The 14,914-nt window shown below is 49.5% G+C and overlaps 1 protein-coding gene across 1 annotated transcript in view; it reads left to right on the top strand.

The window, feature by feature from the left end:
- The first annotated feature begins 626 nt into the window (after positions 1 to 626).
- The window catches only part of LOC144762276 (ATP-binding cassette sub-family C member 10-like), a 1,522,948-nt gene continuing 1,508,660 nt past the window's right edge, over positions 627 to 14,914 (top strand). Inside the window, exon 1 of the mRNA XM_078647417.1 lies at positions 627 to 804. The gene's annotated coding sequence lies outside the window, so the exon portion shown is untranslated. The remainder of the gene's footprint in view (positions 805 to 14,914) is intronic.

Genomic DNA, 14,914 nt, shown 5'->3' with positions numbered 1-14,914 from the left:
TTCCCCCTGCGGGGGGGGGGGGGGGGCAGGGAGAGACCTGGCCATCCGCCTCCCTGTCCTCCGCTTCCTCCACTGGGGTTCGCGCCCCACAGATTGAAGACCTCTGGTCTATCTTGATGACCTTTTGTAACTTAACTGGTTCTTTTGTAAAGCGCTCTGACACCTTTGGGTAAACTGAATCAAATACAAAAATAAACACATGGCAGCCGGAGGCAGAGCACAAGGTGCGAGGGGTGGCGCCGCCGGGACACGCTTGCTGTGAGCAGGAGCGTCCGCATCTCCAGCTGGTCACTGGTTTGACCGAGGCTGGCGCTGGAGACCGATGCCGGGTGGGCGGGCGAGGGGCTGAGCTGAGTCCGCCCCGAGGAGTAGGAGTGTGGATAGGGGGGGGTTGAGGCAGAGGCGCTCTCTCAGTTACTTATTCTCAGTTTATCGCTTCCACGAGGGCTGCACACGGGATCAGGTGACTCCTCGGCTACGCAGCAGGCACACGGGTTGGGAGGGGAACTATTGGCAACGCGGGGAGACTTCTGCCCCGGTGTCCTCAGTTGCCCTGGGCTCGGCCGGGCGGGGAGGCACGGCGTGACCATGCGGGGCGGGGACGCCGGCGGAGGGAGGGAGCACGCGTGCCTAGTCGTGTCTGAGCTGCCGGTGCCCGAGCCCACTGCGCGGGCACCGGGAGGCAACCCAGCCCAGCCCAGACACTGCTGAGCACCGACCTGTGAACCGGAAGCTTTTCCTGCATCCTCTCTGCCGAGGTCGGAGCCGCAGGGGCGTAGGGGCTGGCGATGCTGCCCGGGCCGGGTGAGTACCGCGCCCACACATGCCAGGACCCTCCGCCCCGTGGACAGGAGTGCGTGAGCGGGTCCCCGGCGCTGTCTTCTGCGCTCTATTTCATTGCATCGCAGAGTTTATTATAGCGCCTACTAGCCTTATGTGGTGCACTTAAGCCCTTAGTAACCTGTAGCACGCTATGATAGGAAGAGGGTGTGGTTAGAAGGGTTAGGGTGGGCGAGCCAACACATTTACAGGGAGAGTAAAGTAACTAATATTTTTGATTTTTTTTTAAAACCGAGCGAGTGTGTGCGTTTTTGTCTATGTGTATGGAAAAATAACTGCTGAAATACACCATAACCGACTGAAACCACCGGTACCCAACTATATAACGGAAAGGACATTTATAAGGGGTGTGTAGCACCCCTCCTGAAGCCACACCCCTGGCGAGCCCTAAACATATTTATGCAAATAACACAACAAACATCATGTAAAATATGATAACGTCGCTTACAAGTAAACAAAAAAGTGTCTTTCTTTAACATGTGAAGCTTCGACATGAATATGTTACATTATAGCACCGAGAAGTACTTTAACAAAATGATAGCTTTTAAATACCTTCTACCCAAGTTCCATCAATTGAGTTTCTTGTGCTTCTACCCCTGAATTCTGCAATAAGAATTTGTACAACTGCTATTCTGAACTCATATATTTGAAAGTGCTAATGAAGAAAAAAGAGTTTTGGTGAAATAAAATATTAGCCAAAGATCACACTATTTGAGCAGGAAAGTCATGATTTATTCAGGTTTTCTGGTTTCACTTTGTATAAATCAGCTGGCAAAATAGTTTGTGTCTTTCTTATGTTAAGGCTTTGGTTTTACTTATTTGTGCATTTTTCTTCACTTTTTAATAGACTGGGTGCTTTACATAAGCACCAGTTCAAGTACATGAGGCTACATGCATTGTTTATGGTCATGGGGAGATCTAGTAATTTGCCCAGAATCACAGGCCGTTGAACTGAAGTGGAGACTCCAACCTTGCTCCTCTGTTCTAAAGTCGGCAGATCTGGCTGTAATGCCACATTCTGGTAGGAGGGAAGGTGGCAGACAGAAATCACTTGAAAGCTGGGCTGGAGGTTCCACCAGCACCTTAAGCTGAGCAAGGGCCAGGTTTCAGGCTTGAGCCTGGCTCGAGCTTTCAGTGGATCGCCAATGTCTAGGAAGGGTGTTGTCTTTGTTTTTTGAGCCTATGTGGGAAGTGTTTCCATGTCGTGAGCGAGGAGAACGGGGTGCAGTTATGTTATAGGATGCATCGCTTAGTAGTGGGATGGATGAAGAAGTGTGAGAGACAAATGTGCAGTTTACAGTTTAAGGCATGAGCACTCACAAATATTTTCGCAGGGGCCATAATGTCTGTTCTGTGATGTGACTGAGGGCTGCACTGATTCCAGCAGGGTGGTGGCGAGGTGGGGGAGTGGGAGTGCAGGGTTGGTGGGGAATAGCATTAAGGTGGGTGCAGGAGAAGCAAAGGATATACATCTACATATCTAGTGGCAATTGTGCAATGTGAAAACCAGAACACCTGTGACTAATCCCGGCTTCTCTACTTTATCAAATTGTGTGATCCTAGGCAATTGCTTTATTTCACGTTTTCTCCTTGTTCTTCATTATCAAGTAAGCAGACTTCAAAATACATGACTTCAAGATGTACACTCTACAAAACGTGCCTCTATGTTGGATTTAATAAACTATAATCTTGCTCATGTATTTTAGGAACCCAGGTCACCTAAAGAGTGCACATTGCTACTGACTTGCATCTAAGATCACTACTGCCATTGTTGTCAGGGTGGGGGTACGAATTAATGTTTCTAAATTCATGTTTGAAAACTATCACTTTAAAAAATATATACTTAATGCAATCTGCTGTGCTAAAGGTAAACGTGTCTGCATGTTAATGAAATACACTCTGAATTGTGAAGAGACTATCATATTTTTAGGTCTCGTGACCTATCAATGCGCATGCGCATTGAGAGAAGCGAGACTATAGGGCTTTAAACAAAGCTTAACTAACTGTGGCGATTTGGTGCTGTGCCCGTGCAAGCGCATTGACCTAAAATGCGCGTGCACAGCATCAAATCGCCAGCCATCTGTTCCCCAGCTTGGATCTCCTGGCTGCTCCTCCCCTAATTATCCGCACACCAAAGGCTGCTCCCGCCCCCTGCTTCACACTTCAAACAAATGCTACCGAGAGCATTTCCCGGCCGGCCGCTTTTAATTTCATTTCGCAAGCAGTTTCCCCTCCTCCCTCTCCTCCCTCTCCTGACTTTCTCCTGCCTGCCACACCAATCCAAACTGAGGCGCTGCTGCTCCAGTCCCTGTATTACTCCCACTCATCCATGATTAGGAATAAAAGACTGTCGGTTAAAAACAGTTTCAAGATAAAAATGGTTTCCCATTACTTTTGCAGAATGTTCTGCATTTCCTTAACCGCCTCCAACTCTCCGACTTTCACATGCACATACCACTTTGCTGATACTGACCGAGACATGCGCTTTATAAGCAGGAAATAGAATTCTACAGGAAACAATACTACCGAAGACCATTCGAGGGTGTGAGCTCAATGCCACCGAAGAGTACGTACAATTATTATACTTAAAGTTCAGTCAAAACTACCCTTGATGCACGGACAACCTTTGAAGAAAGTGAAAAGCATGTACCCTAACCCTCACCCACCCTCAACCCCTCACTCTCACTCACCCTCAACCCCTCACCCTCACTCACCCTCACCCTCACTCACCCTCAACCCCTCACCCTCAACCCCTCACCCTCACTCACCCTCACCCTCACTCACCCTCAACCCCTCACCCTCACTCACCCTCAACCCCTCACCCTCACCCTCACTCACCCTCACCCTCACTCACCCTCAACCCCTCACCCTCACTCACCCTCACCCTCACCCTCACTCACCCTCACCCTCACTCACCCTCACTCACCCTCACCCTCACTCACCCTCAACCCCTCACCCTCACCCTCACTCACCCTCAACCCCTCACCCTCACTCACCCTCAACCCCTCACCCTCACCCACCCTCAACCCCTCACCCTCAACCCCTCACTCACCCTCACCCTCACTCACTCTCAACCCCTCACCCTCACCCTCACTCACCCTCACCCTCACTCACCCTCACCCTCACTGACCCTCCACCCCTCACCCTCACCCTCACTCACCCTCACCCTCAACCCCTCACCCTCACTCACCCTCAACCCCTCACCCTCACTCACCCTCACCCTCACCCTCACTCACCCTCACTCACCCTCACCCTCACTCACCCTCACTCACCCTCACTCACCCTCACCCTCACTCACCCTCACCCTCACTCACCCTCACTCACCCTCACCCTCACTCACCCTCACTCACCCTCAACCCCTCACCCTCACCCTCACTCACCCTCAACCCCTCACCCTCACCCTCACCCTCACTCACCCTCAACCCCTCACTCACCCTCAACCCCTCACCCTCACTCACCCTCAACCGCTCACCCTCACTCACCCTCAACCCCTCACCCTCACCCTCACTCACCCTCAACCCCTCACCCTCAACCCCTCACTCACCCTCACTCTCACTCACCCTCACTCACCCTCAACCCCTCACCCTCACCCTCACTCACCCTCACTCACCCTCAACCCCTCACCCTCACTCACCCTCACCCTCACTCACCCTCAACCCCTCACCCTCACCCTCACTCACCCTCACCCTCACTCACCCTCACCCTCACTCACCCTCAACCCCTCACCCTCAACCCCTCACCCTCACTCACCCTCACCCTCACTCACCCTCAACCCCTCACCCTCACTCACCCTCAACCCCTCACCCTCACTCACCCTCACTCACCCTCACCCTCACTCACCCTCACCCTCACCCTCACTCACCCTCAACCCCTCACCCTCAACCCCTCACCCTCAACCCCTCACCCTCACCCTTACCCTCACTCACCCTCACCCTCACTCACCCTCACCCTCACTCACCCTCACCCTCACTCACCCTCACTCAACCCCTCACCCTCACTCACCCTCACCCTCACTCACCCTCACCCTCACTCACCCTCAACCCCTCACCCTCACTCACCCTCACCCTCACTCACCCTCACCCTCACTCACCCTCACTCACCCTCACTCACCCTCACTCACCCTCAACCCCTCACCCTCACCCTCACTCACCCTCAACCCCTCACCCTCACCCTCACTCACCCTCAACCCCTCACTCACCCTCAACCCCTCACCCTCACTCACCCTCAACCGCTCACCCTCACTCACCCTCAAACTCTCACCCTCACTCACCCTCACTCACCCTCACCCTCACTCAACCCCTCACCCTCACTCACCCTCACCCTCACTCACCCTCACCCTCACTCACCCTCAACCCCTCACCCTCACTCACCCTCAACCCCTCACCCTCACCCTCACTCACCCTCACCCTCACTCACCCTCAACCCCTCACCCTCAACCCCTCACCCTCACCCTCACTCACCCTCACTCACTCTCACCCTCACTCACCCTCAACCCCTCACCCTCACTCACCCTCACCCTCACTCACCCTCAACCCCTCACCCTCACTCACCCTCACCCTCACCCTCACCCACCCTCACCCTCAACCCCTCACCCTCACTCACCCTCAACCCCTCACCCTCACCCTCACTCGCCCTCACCCTCACTCACCCTCACCCTCACTCACCCTCACCCTCACTCACCCTCCCTCACTCACCCTCACCCTCACTCACCCTCACTCACCCTCACTCACCCTCACTCACCCTCACTCACCCTCACTCACCCTCACCCTCACTCACCCTCACCCTCACTCACCCTCACCCTCACTCACCCTCAACCCCTCACCCTCACTCACCCTCACTCACCCTCACTCACCCTCAACCCCTCACCCTCACTTACCCTCACCCACCCTCACCCTCACCCTCACTCACCCTCAACCCCTCACCCTCAACCCCTCACCCTCAACCCCTCACCCTCAACCCCTCACTCACCCTCACTCTCACTCACCCTCACTCACCCTCAACCCCTCACACTCACCCTCAGCCCCTCACCCTCTCACCCTCACCCTCACTCACCCTCAACCCCTCACCCTCACTCACCCTCACTCACCCTCAACCCCTCACCCTCACTCACCCTCAACCCCTCACCCTCACCCTCACTCACCCTCAACCCCTCACCCTCACTCACCCTCACCCTCACTCACCCTCAACCCCTCACCCTCACTCACCCTCAACCCCTCACCCTCACTCACCCTCACCCTCACTCACCCTCGCTCACCCTCAACCCCTCACCCTCACTCACCCTCACTCACCCTCACTCACCCTCACCCTCACCCTCACTCACCCTCACCCTCACTCATCCTCACCCTCACTCACCCTCACTCACCCTCACCCTCACCCTCACTCACCCTCACCCTCACCCTCACCCTCACCCTCACTCACCCTCACTCACCCTCACCCTCACTCACCCTCAACCCCTCACCCTCACTCACCCTCACTACCCTCACCCTCACTCACCCTCAACCCCTCACCCTCACTCACCCTCAACCCCTCACCCTCACCCACCCTCAACCCCTCACCCTCAACCCCTCACTCACCCTCACTCTCACTCACCCTCAACCCCTCACCCTCACCCTCACTCACCCTCACTCACCCTCACTCACCCTCAACCCCTCACCCTCACTCACCCTCAACCCCTCACCCTCACTCACCCTCACCCTCACTCACCCTCAACCCCTCACCCTCACCCTCACTCACCCTCACTCACCCTCAACCCCTCACCCTCACTCACCCTCAACCCCTCACCCTCACCCTCACTCACCCTCACCCTCACTCACCCTCACCCTCACTCACCCTGAACCCCTCACCCTCAACCCCTCACCCTCACTCACCCTCACCCTCAACCTCACTCACCCTCAACCCCTCACCCTCACTCACCCTCAACCCCTCACCCTCACTCACCCTCAACCCCTCACCCTCAACCCCTCACCCTCAACCCCTCACCCTCACCCTCACAACACATGTTGTGTTACAATAGGTGTCACATTTGCGAAAGATAAAACTATTGGCATTGTAAATAACAAAGCTATTAATTTCGCTATTTTCAAAACAAGCACATAAATAAAAAATGTGTCCTTTACAATACCAATAGCTCAAACTTTCCTAATGCGAGACCTATTGCATTGCTGTGCTTCTCTCCCCTGCTGCACTCTCCTGCTCTCTAGAGATGTGGCCTAACGACCAGAGCTGCCATCTAAGTCACGTAAATACAAAACATGTTGCATTCCAAATGCTATAGGTGTCACATTCGCGAAAGTTATAACTATTGGCATTGTAAATGACAAAGCCATCAATTTAGCAATTTTAAAAACCAACAAATAAATAAAATATGTCATTTACAAGACCAATAACTCCAACTTTTCTAATGCGAGACCTATTGCATTTCCAATGCTTGTTACTCTTTTGCTGCATGATGTCTTTATATATGGTGTTCCTAAAGTTAAGCAGTGCAGTACTACCTAGGTACTGTCTTTCTTTAACTTAAATAAACCTTAAAATACATGCTTGCCTGTTTAACATCTTCTGAACATTAGTGCTGACTTCCGGGTTCACAGTGGCGGAGTCAGCACAAGTCGTGCTTGAAACGAGACCGCAGCAGGCCTCGCATACTCCCGGGGACCCGACGAGGCATCTAATTTTACCAAACAGGTACTAATAAAGACCTTACCAAGATTAAGATTAATCTATCTTAACCTTTCACATTGTTTCCTGAGAAGATAAAAACTTTTCAGTAGCACACCTTCTTTTAAGACATTCACAAATCCTTTTTTTCACTGCACACTGGTTCTGAAGAAAGCCCACCTGACACACCGGTGCAAACAAGGGCTGAAACAGACCGACCATTTTTTTGTACACCAGTTCATTATAGTGCGTAAGAGTCCTAATCACTCCTAAAACGCACAATAGATATATTTTTAACTAACTCGAATCCAGACCTATTAAAATCCGATTCTGGCTATACGAGTATTTTACAGTTATTACTCTTTCAATTATATCACTGATTACTACTGCTTTTAACCAGGGGTATTCCTCCGGGTGGAGGCGGCACAATCACTAACCCGATGATGATGCAGATACGTGTTCAATAGGCGGAGAACCAAGATATACCGCCCCTCCCATCCAATAGACACGTTTTTGAGGGTTTTTAAATTGGGACACGTCAGAATATTGCATACCCAGGTTATGCAGGACAAGTGATCCTTCCCCATTTGATTTTTTGTAGAGTAAACAGCAGCCCAGTGTTGCTGTTGACCAGGGGGCCACATGTTTTGGTCAGGAGGCTCGCATGCGCCTGGGCTGTAGTTTGATGATCTCTGGTTTAAGGCAAGCTGGCAGCATTGAACTGCTCTGAAGGTCTCTTTATGGTATTTCTTATGATATACTATGCTTGGCTGACTACTGCACTGGGTTTTCTAATCTGAGATTTTGTGCATAGTTGTGGTCCTGATCTGGCATAACTTCTGGGCTTCGTTTTTTCCCCAACTCAACTTCAAAACTTAAAATACTAGAATGCAAAAAGAAAAAGCAGATCTGCTTCTACCTGACATTAGAGGTGGGTGAGGCACTGAAAGCATGAGCCAGGCTCTCGTTAAGCCAGATGCCTGACTCTGGCTCAGTTTGAGATCCCCTTGGATCCTCAAGCCCAAAACAAGCAGAGCTTTCAAGTGGCTTGATGCATTGCAAAAAGGGGAAAGATATATACCATCTAGTGGGTGAATTGCACAATGTGAAACCATGTTAAAATATGATTGTGTCTTCAAAATGTAAGTGTTTCATCTTAGTACATCAGATTATATCACTGCATTGAGCAGCATTTATCAAAATTGATCGTTTTGTCCCAAATATTTTTTTATTTTATATGCATTTTGTAAATAACATAGATATACAATCTTCAGAACTGTAACGTTCGAAGCGTGGATGATATCATCAGGGACAGTGTACAATCAATTCCAGTGGATCCACTCAAAGGTAGCATGCATCGTATCCAGTCTGTGAGACACAGGTCTATACCTTGTTGCGTGGACAGTGGCAAGATAATGAGTGCATAACCAAAGGAGTATTTCAATATCTGCTGGTATCTTCATATACTATTATGGATGACAAGGGTTCCTGTACATCATCAGTACTCACAAACCTTCTCTCGGGGGCCAAATTTACAGAGTGGTTTGTGTCCGAGGGCCGCACCGGTGGCGGAGGGGGCGGGGCTAGAGCAACAAAAAAAAACTGTGACCATGAGGTTGAACACAGGTCACTGGTCCCTGCAGCTGACGCCTTCGTCCACTGAGCCACCAGACCCGGCATACACACATCTCTCTTTCTCTCTCTCTCTGTCCCCCTCTCTGTCTCTATCTATCTCTCTCTCTCACTGTCTCCCTCCCTCTATCTCTCTCTCTCTCCCTCACTCTGACTGTCTCACTCCCTCTCTCTGTCTCCCTCTCTCTCCTTCCCTCTCCTTCCCTCTCCCTCACTCCCCTTCCCTCTCCCTCACGCCCCTTCCCTCTCCCTCACTCCCCTCACCCTCCCTCCCCTTCCCTCACCCTCACTCCCCTTCCATCACCCTCACTCCCCTTCCATCACCCTCACTCCCCTTCCCTCATCCTCACTCCCCTTCCCCGGCTCCCCTTCCCCCTCTGTCTCCCTCACCCCCCTTCCCTCTCTCGATCCCTCCACTTCCCTCTCTCCCTCCCTCTCTCCCCTTCCCTCTCCCTTCCCTCACTCCCCTTCCCTTCCTCACTCCCCTATCCTCCGTCACTCCCCTTCCCTCCCTCACTCCCTCCCTCACTCCCCTTCCCTCCCTCACTCCCCTTCCCTCCCTCACTCCCCTTCCCTCCCTCACTCCCCTTCCCTCACTCCCCTTCCCTCACTCCCCTTCCCTCACTCCCCTTCCCTCCCTCCCCCTCCCTCACTCCCTTCCCTCACTCCCCTTCCCTCACTCCCCTTCCCTCACCCCCCTTCCCTCACTCCCCTTCCCTCACTCCCCTTCCCTCACTCCCCTTCCCTCACTCCCCTTCCCTCATTCCCCTTCCCTCACTCCCCTTCCCCACTCCCCTTACCTCCCAGACCCTCACCCCCTTCCCTCACTCCCTCCGTCACTCCCCTTCCTCCCTCCCTCACTCCCTCCCTCACACCCCTTCCCTCACCCCCCTTCCCTCCCTCCCTCCCTTTCCCACACTCCCCTTCCCTCCCTCGAGGTTCCGTGAATTCTGACCCTGGGTCATAATGGTCGTGGTTCTGTTACGAATTTGGTAACAGCGAACCGTAAACAGTGAGCTCAGCAAGCATGAGTGTTTCCGTCATGCTACACTGATGGATTCACTGTGTATTTGACGATTTCGTTCTGAAACCCTTGGGTTCCATTTTGTGCATGGCAGCCATTTTATGGTTGCCCTCACATAGGCCCATGACTATGGCTGAACAAGTCTCTGGGACACGTGCAACTTAGCTTGAGTTTGTGCTGACTCCTGTTTGACCTGAAATGAACTGACCCTGCTGCCTGAAGCTGACCTTGCCAAACCAGTTCTTGCCCTTTAGCTGATCGAGATAGAGATCAAAGAGCAGGACATTGCTGAGTTTATGATACACGCACACACCTTTCTATCTTGCGTCTCATCTGTTTCTGTTTCTTCTTTATGGCCTATTTACGATGGGGATGTGCCCGTTTTTATTATGGGTCCGATCGACCTGTCTGATGAAAAATGTTAAGTTTAACCAATGATTGATTTTGGGCTGGACAAACTGAAAAATGGGCTTGTCATCATGATCCTGTTTTTGTTGTGGAAACATGTGAGTGGTCAAACTGTAAATAAGGAATGTTTGCCTGAAGCACAATTTTTTGTATAAAAAGGGATGGCTTGCTTTGTAAAGTTGAGCAGTCTCCTGAGAACATACACCGTGTTGTACTTCTAGGATCTCTGTTACTGGCTGCAGCTAATAAATTTGATCCTTGACGTCACCAAGAAGTGTGTATCAAAAAAGGGGGGAGATGGATCTATTCAAGATCCAAGGGCTCAAATTACCATTCAGGAAAAACCTAAGAATGGAAGGTCCAGCCACAGTGAGAGCCCAGAGGGACAAGGTTTAAGCAAAAGACAAACCCGGCTGTTCCTATAGGTTAGTAGATAGGAAAAGTTAAGCGTAAGACGGTGGTCACGAGGGAGGGAAGGTAGTGCTCAGTGGAGTGCTACCCTGGGTATCCAATATGTTGGTATTAATGGCCTCACACACCCTTGCGAGTGTCATGCTTCATCATTGGCGGTTGCTCCTCGTCGGGCAAGCGGTGCAATGCCCAACGGGCTCACCTCATTGAGGGGCCCTTTGACGGAGATCTTTTTACCAACTGCCTACGGGTGAAGTGCGAGTGAGGGGCCAGAGGAGAACGGATAGTGCAAATAAGTGGTTAAAATGTGGCACAAGGTACCGGAGAGCAATTTATTCTGGTGGTCCCTTGCCACAAGTAAAAACAGTGAGTAGCCTATGATCGCTGGAAAATTAGGTTTCCACGTAACGATCCAAAACTACAGTACATATTGTGAGGTCAACATGTTTCAAAGATGTTACGGCTACTCCGGATAGCAGTCAAGATAGAAATGAAAATGGGCCTGAAAGAGGATAAAATGCAATCCCAATAATAGTAACTACGATGATGTCGGCCACGGAGGATGGCAACTCCCAGCTAGGATTTGACAGTGACCCTGCCTTGCAGTGCACGGAGAAGGGGGCAGAATCAGAGTATGCTGGCTCAGACGGTAAATTTTATTCAATGTCAGATCTAACAACTGTATCCGATAAAGAACAAGACTTGGATAGTTCCAGTAATCTAGGGGAATGGGGGGATATCCCTGATGACAACGATCTGGATGATATGCATGAATTTGGGCAATCTTTACCTCAGGACACTGTGAGAAAAATTGGGGAAACTGGTGTAAATTCGCAGCAAGAGCGAGAATCTCCTCTAGCCCAACTTAACTTGGATGAGGACTTTGAAGAAGACTCAGTCACTCTTGGTTTGATTTATAAAACTATCATGGCACATAGAAGTGAAGCAAAAGCTGAGGGGTTGCGTACACAGGGAGCCGTAAGGAAGCTTCAAAATACTGTACGGCGCTTGGTAAAGACATGTGCAGAAACAACCACTAGTGTGGTCGAAGTAGAAGAAAGGGTGTCCTCGGCGGAGGACTCTCTTGTGAAACAGCAAACAGCTATAGAAACTCTAGAGAAATCTAAAGTAGACATTGACTGGAAACTCACGGATTTGGAGAACCGTGCACGCCATAACAATTTACGTGTATTGGGCATAGCGGAAAAAAGAGAAGGGTCAGAACCGCGTAAATTTATTGTACAGATGTTTAAAGAAGCCTTTCCGGAACTGAGTGCATGGAACTGGGAAACCGAAATAATACGAGCACACAGATACCCGTTCACAATGCGTCAACATGGAAATGAACGGCAGGCTGAACAGAATTTATATCCCAGGGCAATACTGATATGTGTGAATAATTATCTGTGACGCGAAGCACTCTATGATTTAGCACGTCCTGGGAGAAAAAGGAGCGGTATGGGCTGTGAGTTTTTTGTCCGCCCTGATTTTTGCCCTGCAACTGTAACTGAACGATGGCAATTGCGTACATTGATGGCTCCTTTACAAGCCAAAGGAGCACAGGTCTTTTTGCTTAACCCGTCCAAGTTAAAGGTCATTCTCAAAGGACACACTAGGTATTTCACTTCCGCCAGGGCAGCGCAGGATTATTTAACGGGTCTTGGGAAGAGCCCTAAAAAATGAAAGTATATGTTATAGTTACAATGGGCACATTGCCCTATGAGTATGTTAGATTTTGCTTACTGTTGATGGGATGTGGGTAGTCACCACATGGTAATTTGTAGTTCTCTTCTTTTTCTTTTTCCCCTTTCTTCCATGAAACATGCGTAAAGGTTCTGCGTTTATCTCTGAGATATAGACTGATACTTTGTCCTTCTTTTTTCTTCTTTCCTTCTAGCAATGATGAAATTGCATAAGTTGGAAGGAGGTGTATAGCAATGTATTATTGTAAATGTAATAGATATCTCACCAAATGGATGATAGTATTGAAAATGACGTGAATTTATTGTTTAAATAGGATTGGGAGAAAGACAGGTTAACAGATAGTTTGTTTTCTATATTTGTATAGGGTATGTTGGAATATCAACTAACAAGAAGAGAGAGAGGGAAAATGGTGTATAAGAGTGTGGAGGGAGGTCATTGGGAGGGGGGGTTGGTCATAGCGCCTCGACATCACTGAGGACATGGTCCTTAAGCCTCATAATGGGTGTGTGGGGTGGGGGGGAAGGGGGCAGGGGGTTTTGGGGTGGAGTTGGGGGGGCGATGTTGGGGAAGGAGGGGAAAAACATAAAATAATACATGACAATTGGTCGGAAATGAGTTACTCTGGTAGAAAGATTGTTATTTTTCAATCAATAGATGGAGCTAGTCTAGATAGATTTGATTTAATTAAATGGCAGGTAGGGGTATTAGGATAGGTACACTGAATGTTAGGGGGCTAAATTCAATAGATAAAAGAAGACGGGTAGCACAGGAATTAAGGGCTCTTTTTTGTGATATAATTTGTCTCCAAGAGACGCATATTATAGGGTCAAAACGTCGATTGCTCGAAGAGCTGGGATTCAATCTTATTGCTTGTACAAAATATCTGGGCTCATCAAGAGGGGTAGCAATTTTGGGAAAGAAGCATATAGGTAAAACCGGCAGAACTATAGTTGATGATTTAGGCAGATGGGCAATTGCAGAATGTGTCGTAGGCTTGGTTAATCTTACTGTCTGTGTAGTCTATGGAGCAAATCTTGATGAAGCATCAACTTTGGAGCACTTAAATGTCGAGCTAGCTACTTGGCCTACACCGTTGATTCTGTGCGGTGATTTAAATATAAACTTAGCCCCGAACATTCTCTGTAATAAAGATGCAAAGTACAGCGGTCGGAAGCCACGTGTGTTTAGGGCATTGAAGGCGTTAATCATGGCACATGGGCTGGTAGATGCATGGGCTTTTTTAAGGGGAACAGCTCTTGGGTACACATTTTTTTCCTTCCCCCACCGCAAGCTAGTACGTCTGGATTATTTTTTTCTTCCTCAGTTATTGCTTAAATCTGCTATTATTAAAATGTATCCCCGAATCACGTCTGATCACGGACCGGTGGTTCTATCTATAACGGACTTAGTATCTGCTAAAAGACCAAGGCCATACTCTTTTGATCGTAAGTTATTACTAGAACAACAATTCACTGGCTACATGAAACAGTGGATTGAGACATTTTTTTCTTATTAATCGAGGAACAAGTAGTGTGGGCAATGTTTGGGATTGTTTCAAAGCAGCATTCAGAGGTGAGGCCCTGAGCTTTGGATTATACAATCAAAAGCAGCAGGCGATAAAACTCCAAGAACTTTATCAAGAATTAACAAAGGCTGAGGAATCATTAGCGCAGGGTATACGGTTAGGGGCGGATATAAATGATCAGATGACGGCAGTAGCTAGGCTTAAAGCGAAGATAAATCTTAAATGGTCGCAGGAAAGTGCAAAAACTTTCTTTATTAAACAACAAATACAATATGAGTATGGGGAAGCAAGTGGCAGATGTCTAGCCCAGAAATTAAGGTCAAGGGAAGCATCACAGCGGATAGATAATTTACTAGATTTAAGAGGAAACTTAGTAGACAAAGAAACTGGAATATTAGAGATCTTTTGACAATTTTACGAATCATTGTACAAAGGAGATGAATATGACATAAATAGTGCTACTCTACTTATCGGGTGATATTGTACGGCAGATCTATCTGAGGATGAAAGAGAAAGCCTAGAGGCAAGTATAACGGCAGAGGAACTAGAAATGGTAGTCAATGAATTAGCCAGGGGAAAGGCGGCAGGCCCAGATAAGCTCCCTGTGGAAATTTATAAGACCTTTTTCTCTGTTTTAAAAACAGATCTTCTAGAGACGATGAGAAATGCTCAGAAAGGGGTACCCCCAGGGAGCTGGAGTGAAGCATGCATTG

Source organism: Lissotriton helveticus, chromosome 6 (assembly GCF_964261635.1).
Source record: "Lissotriton helveticus chromosome 6, aLisHel1.1, whole genome shotgun sequence".
In the NCBI taxonomy this organism is placed as follows: Eukaryota; Metazoa; Chordata; class Amphibia; order Caudata; family Salamandridae; genus Lissotriton; species Lissotriton helveticus.
Note: the sequence above shows the minus strand (reverse complement) of the source record. Positions and strands in the feature narration are given on the sequence as shown.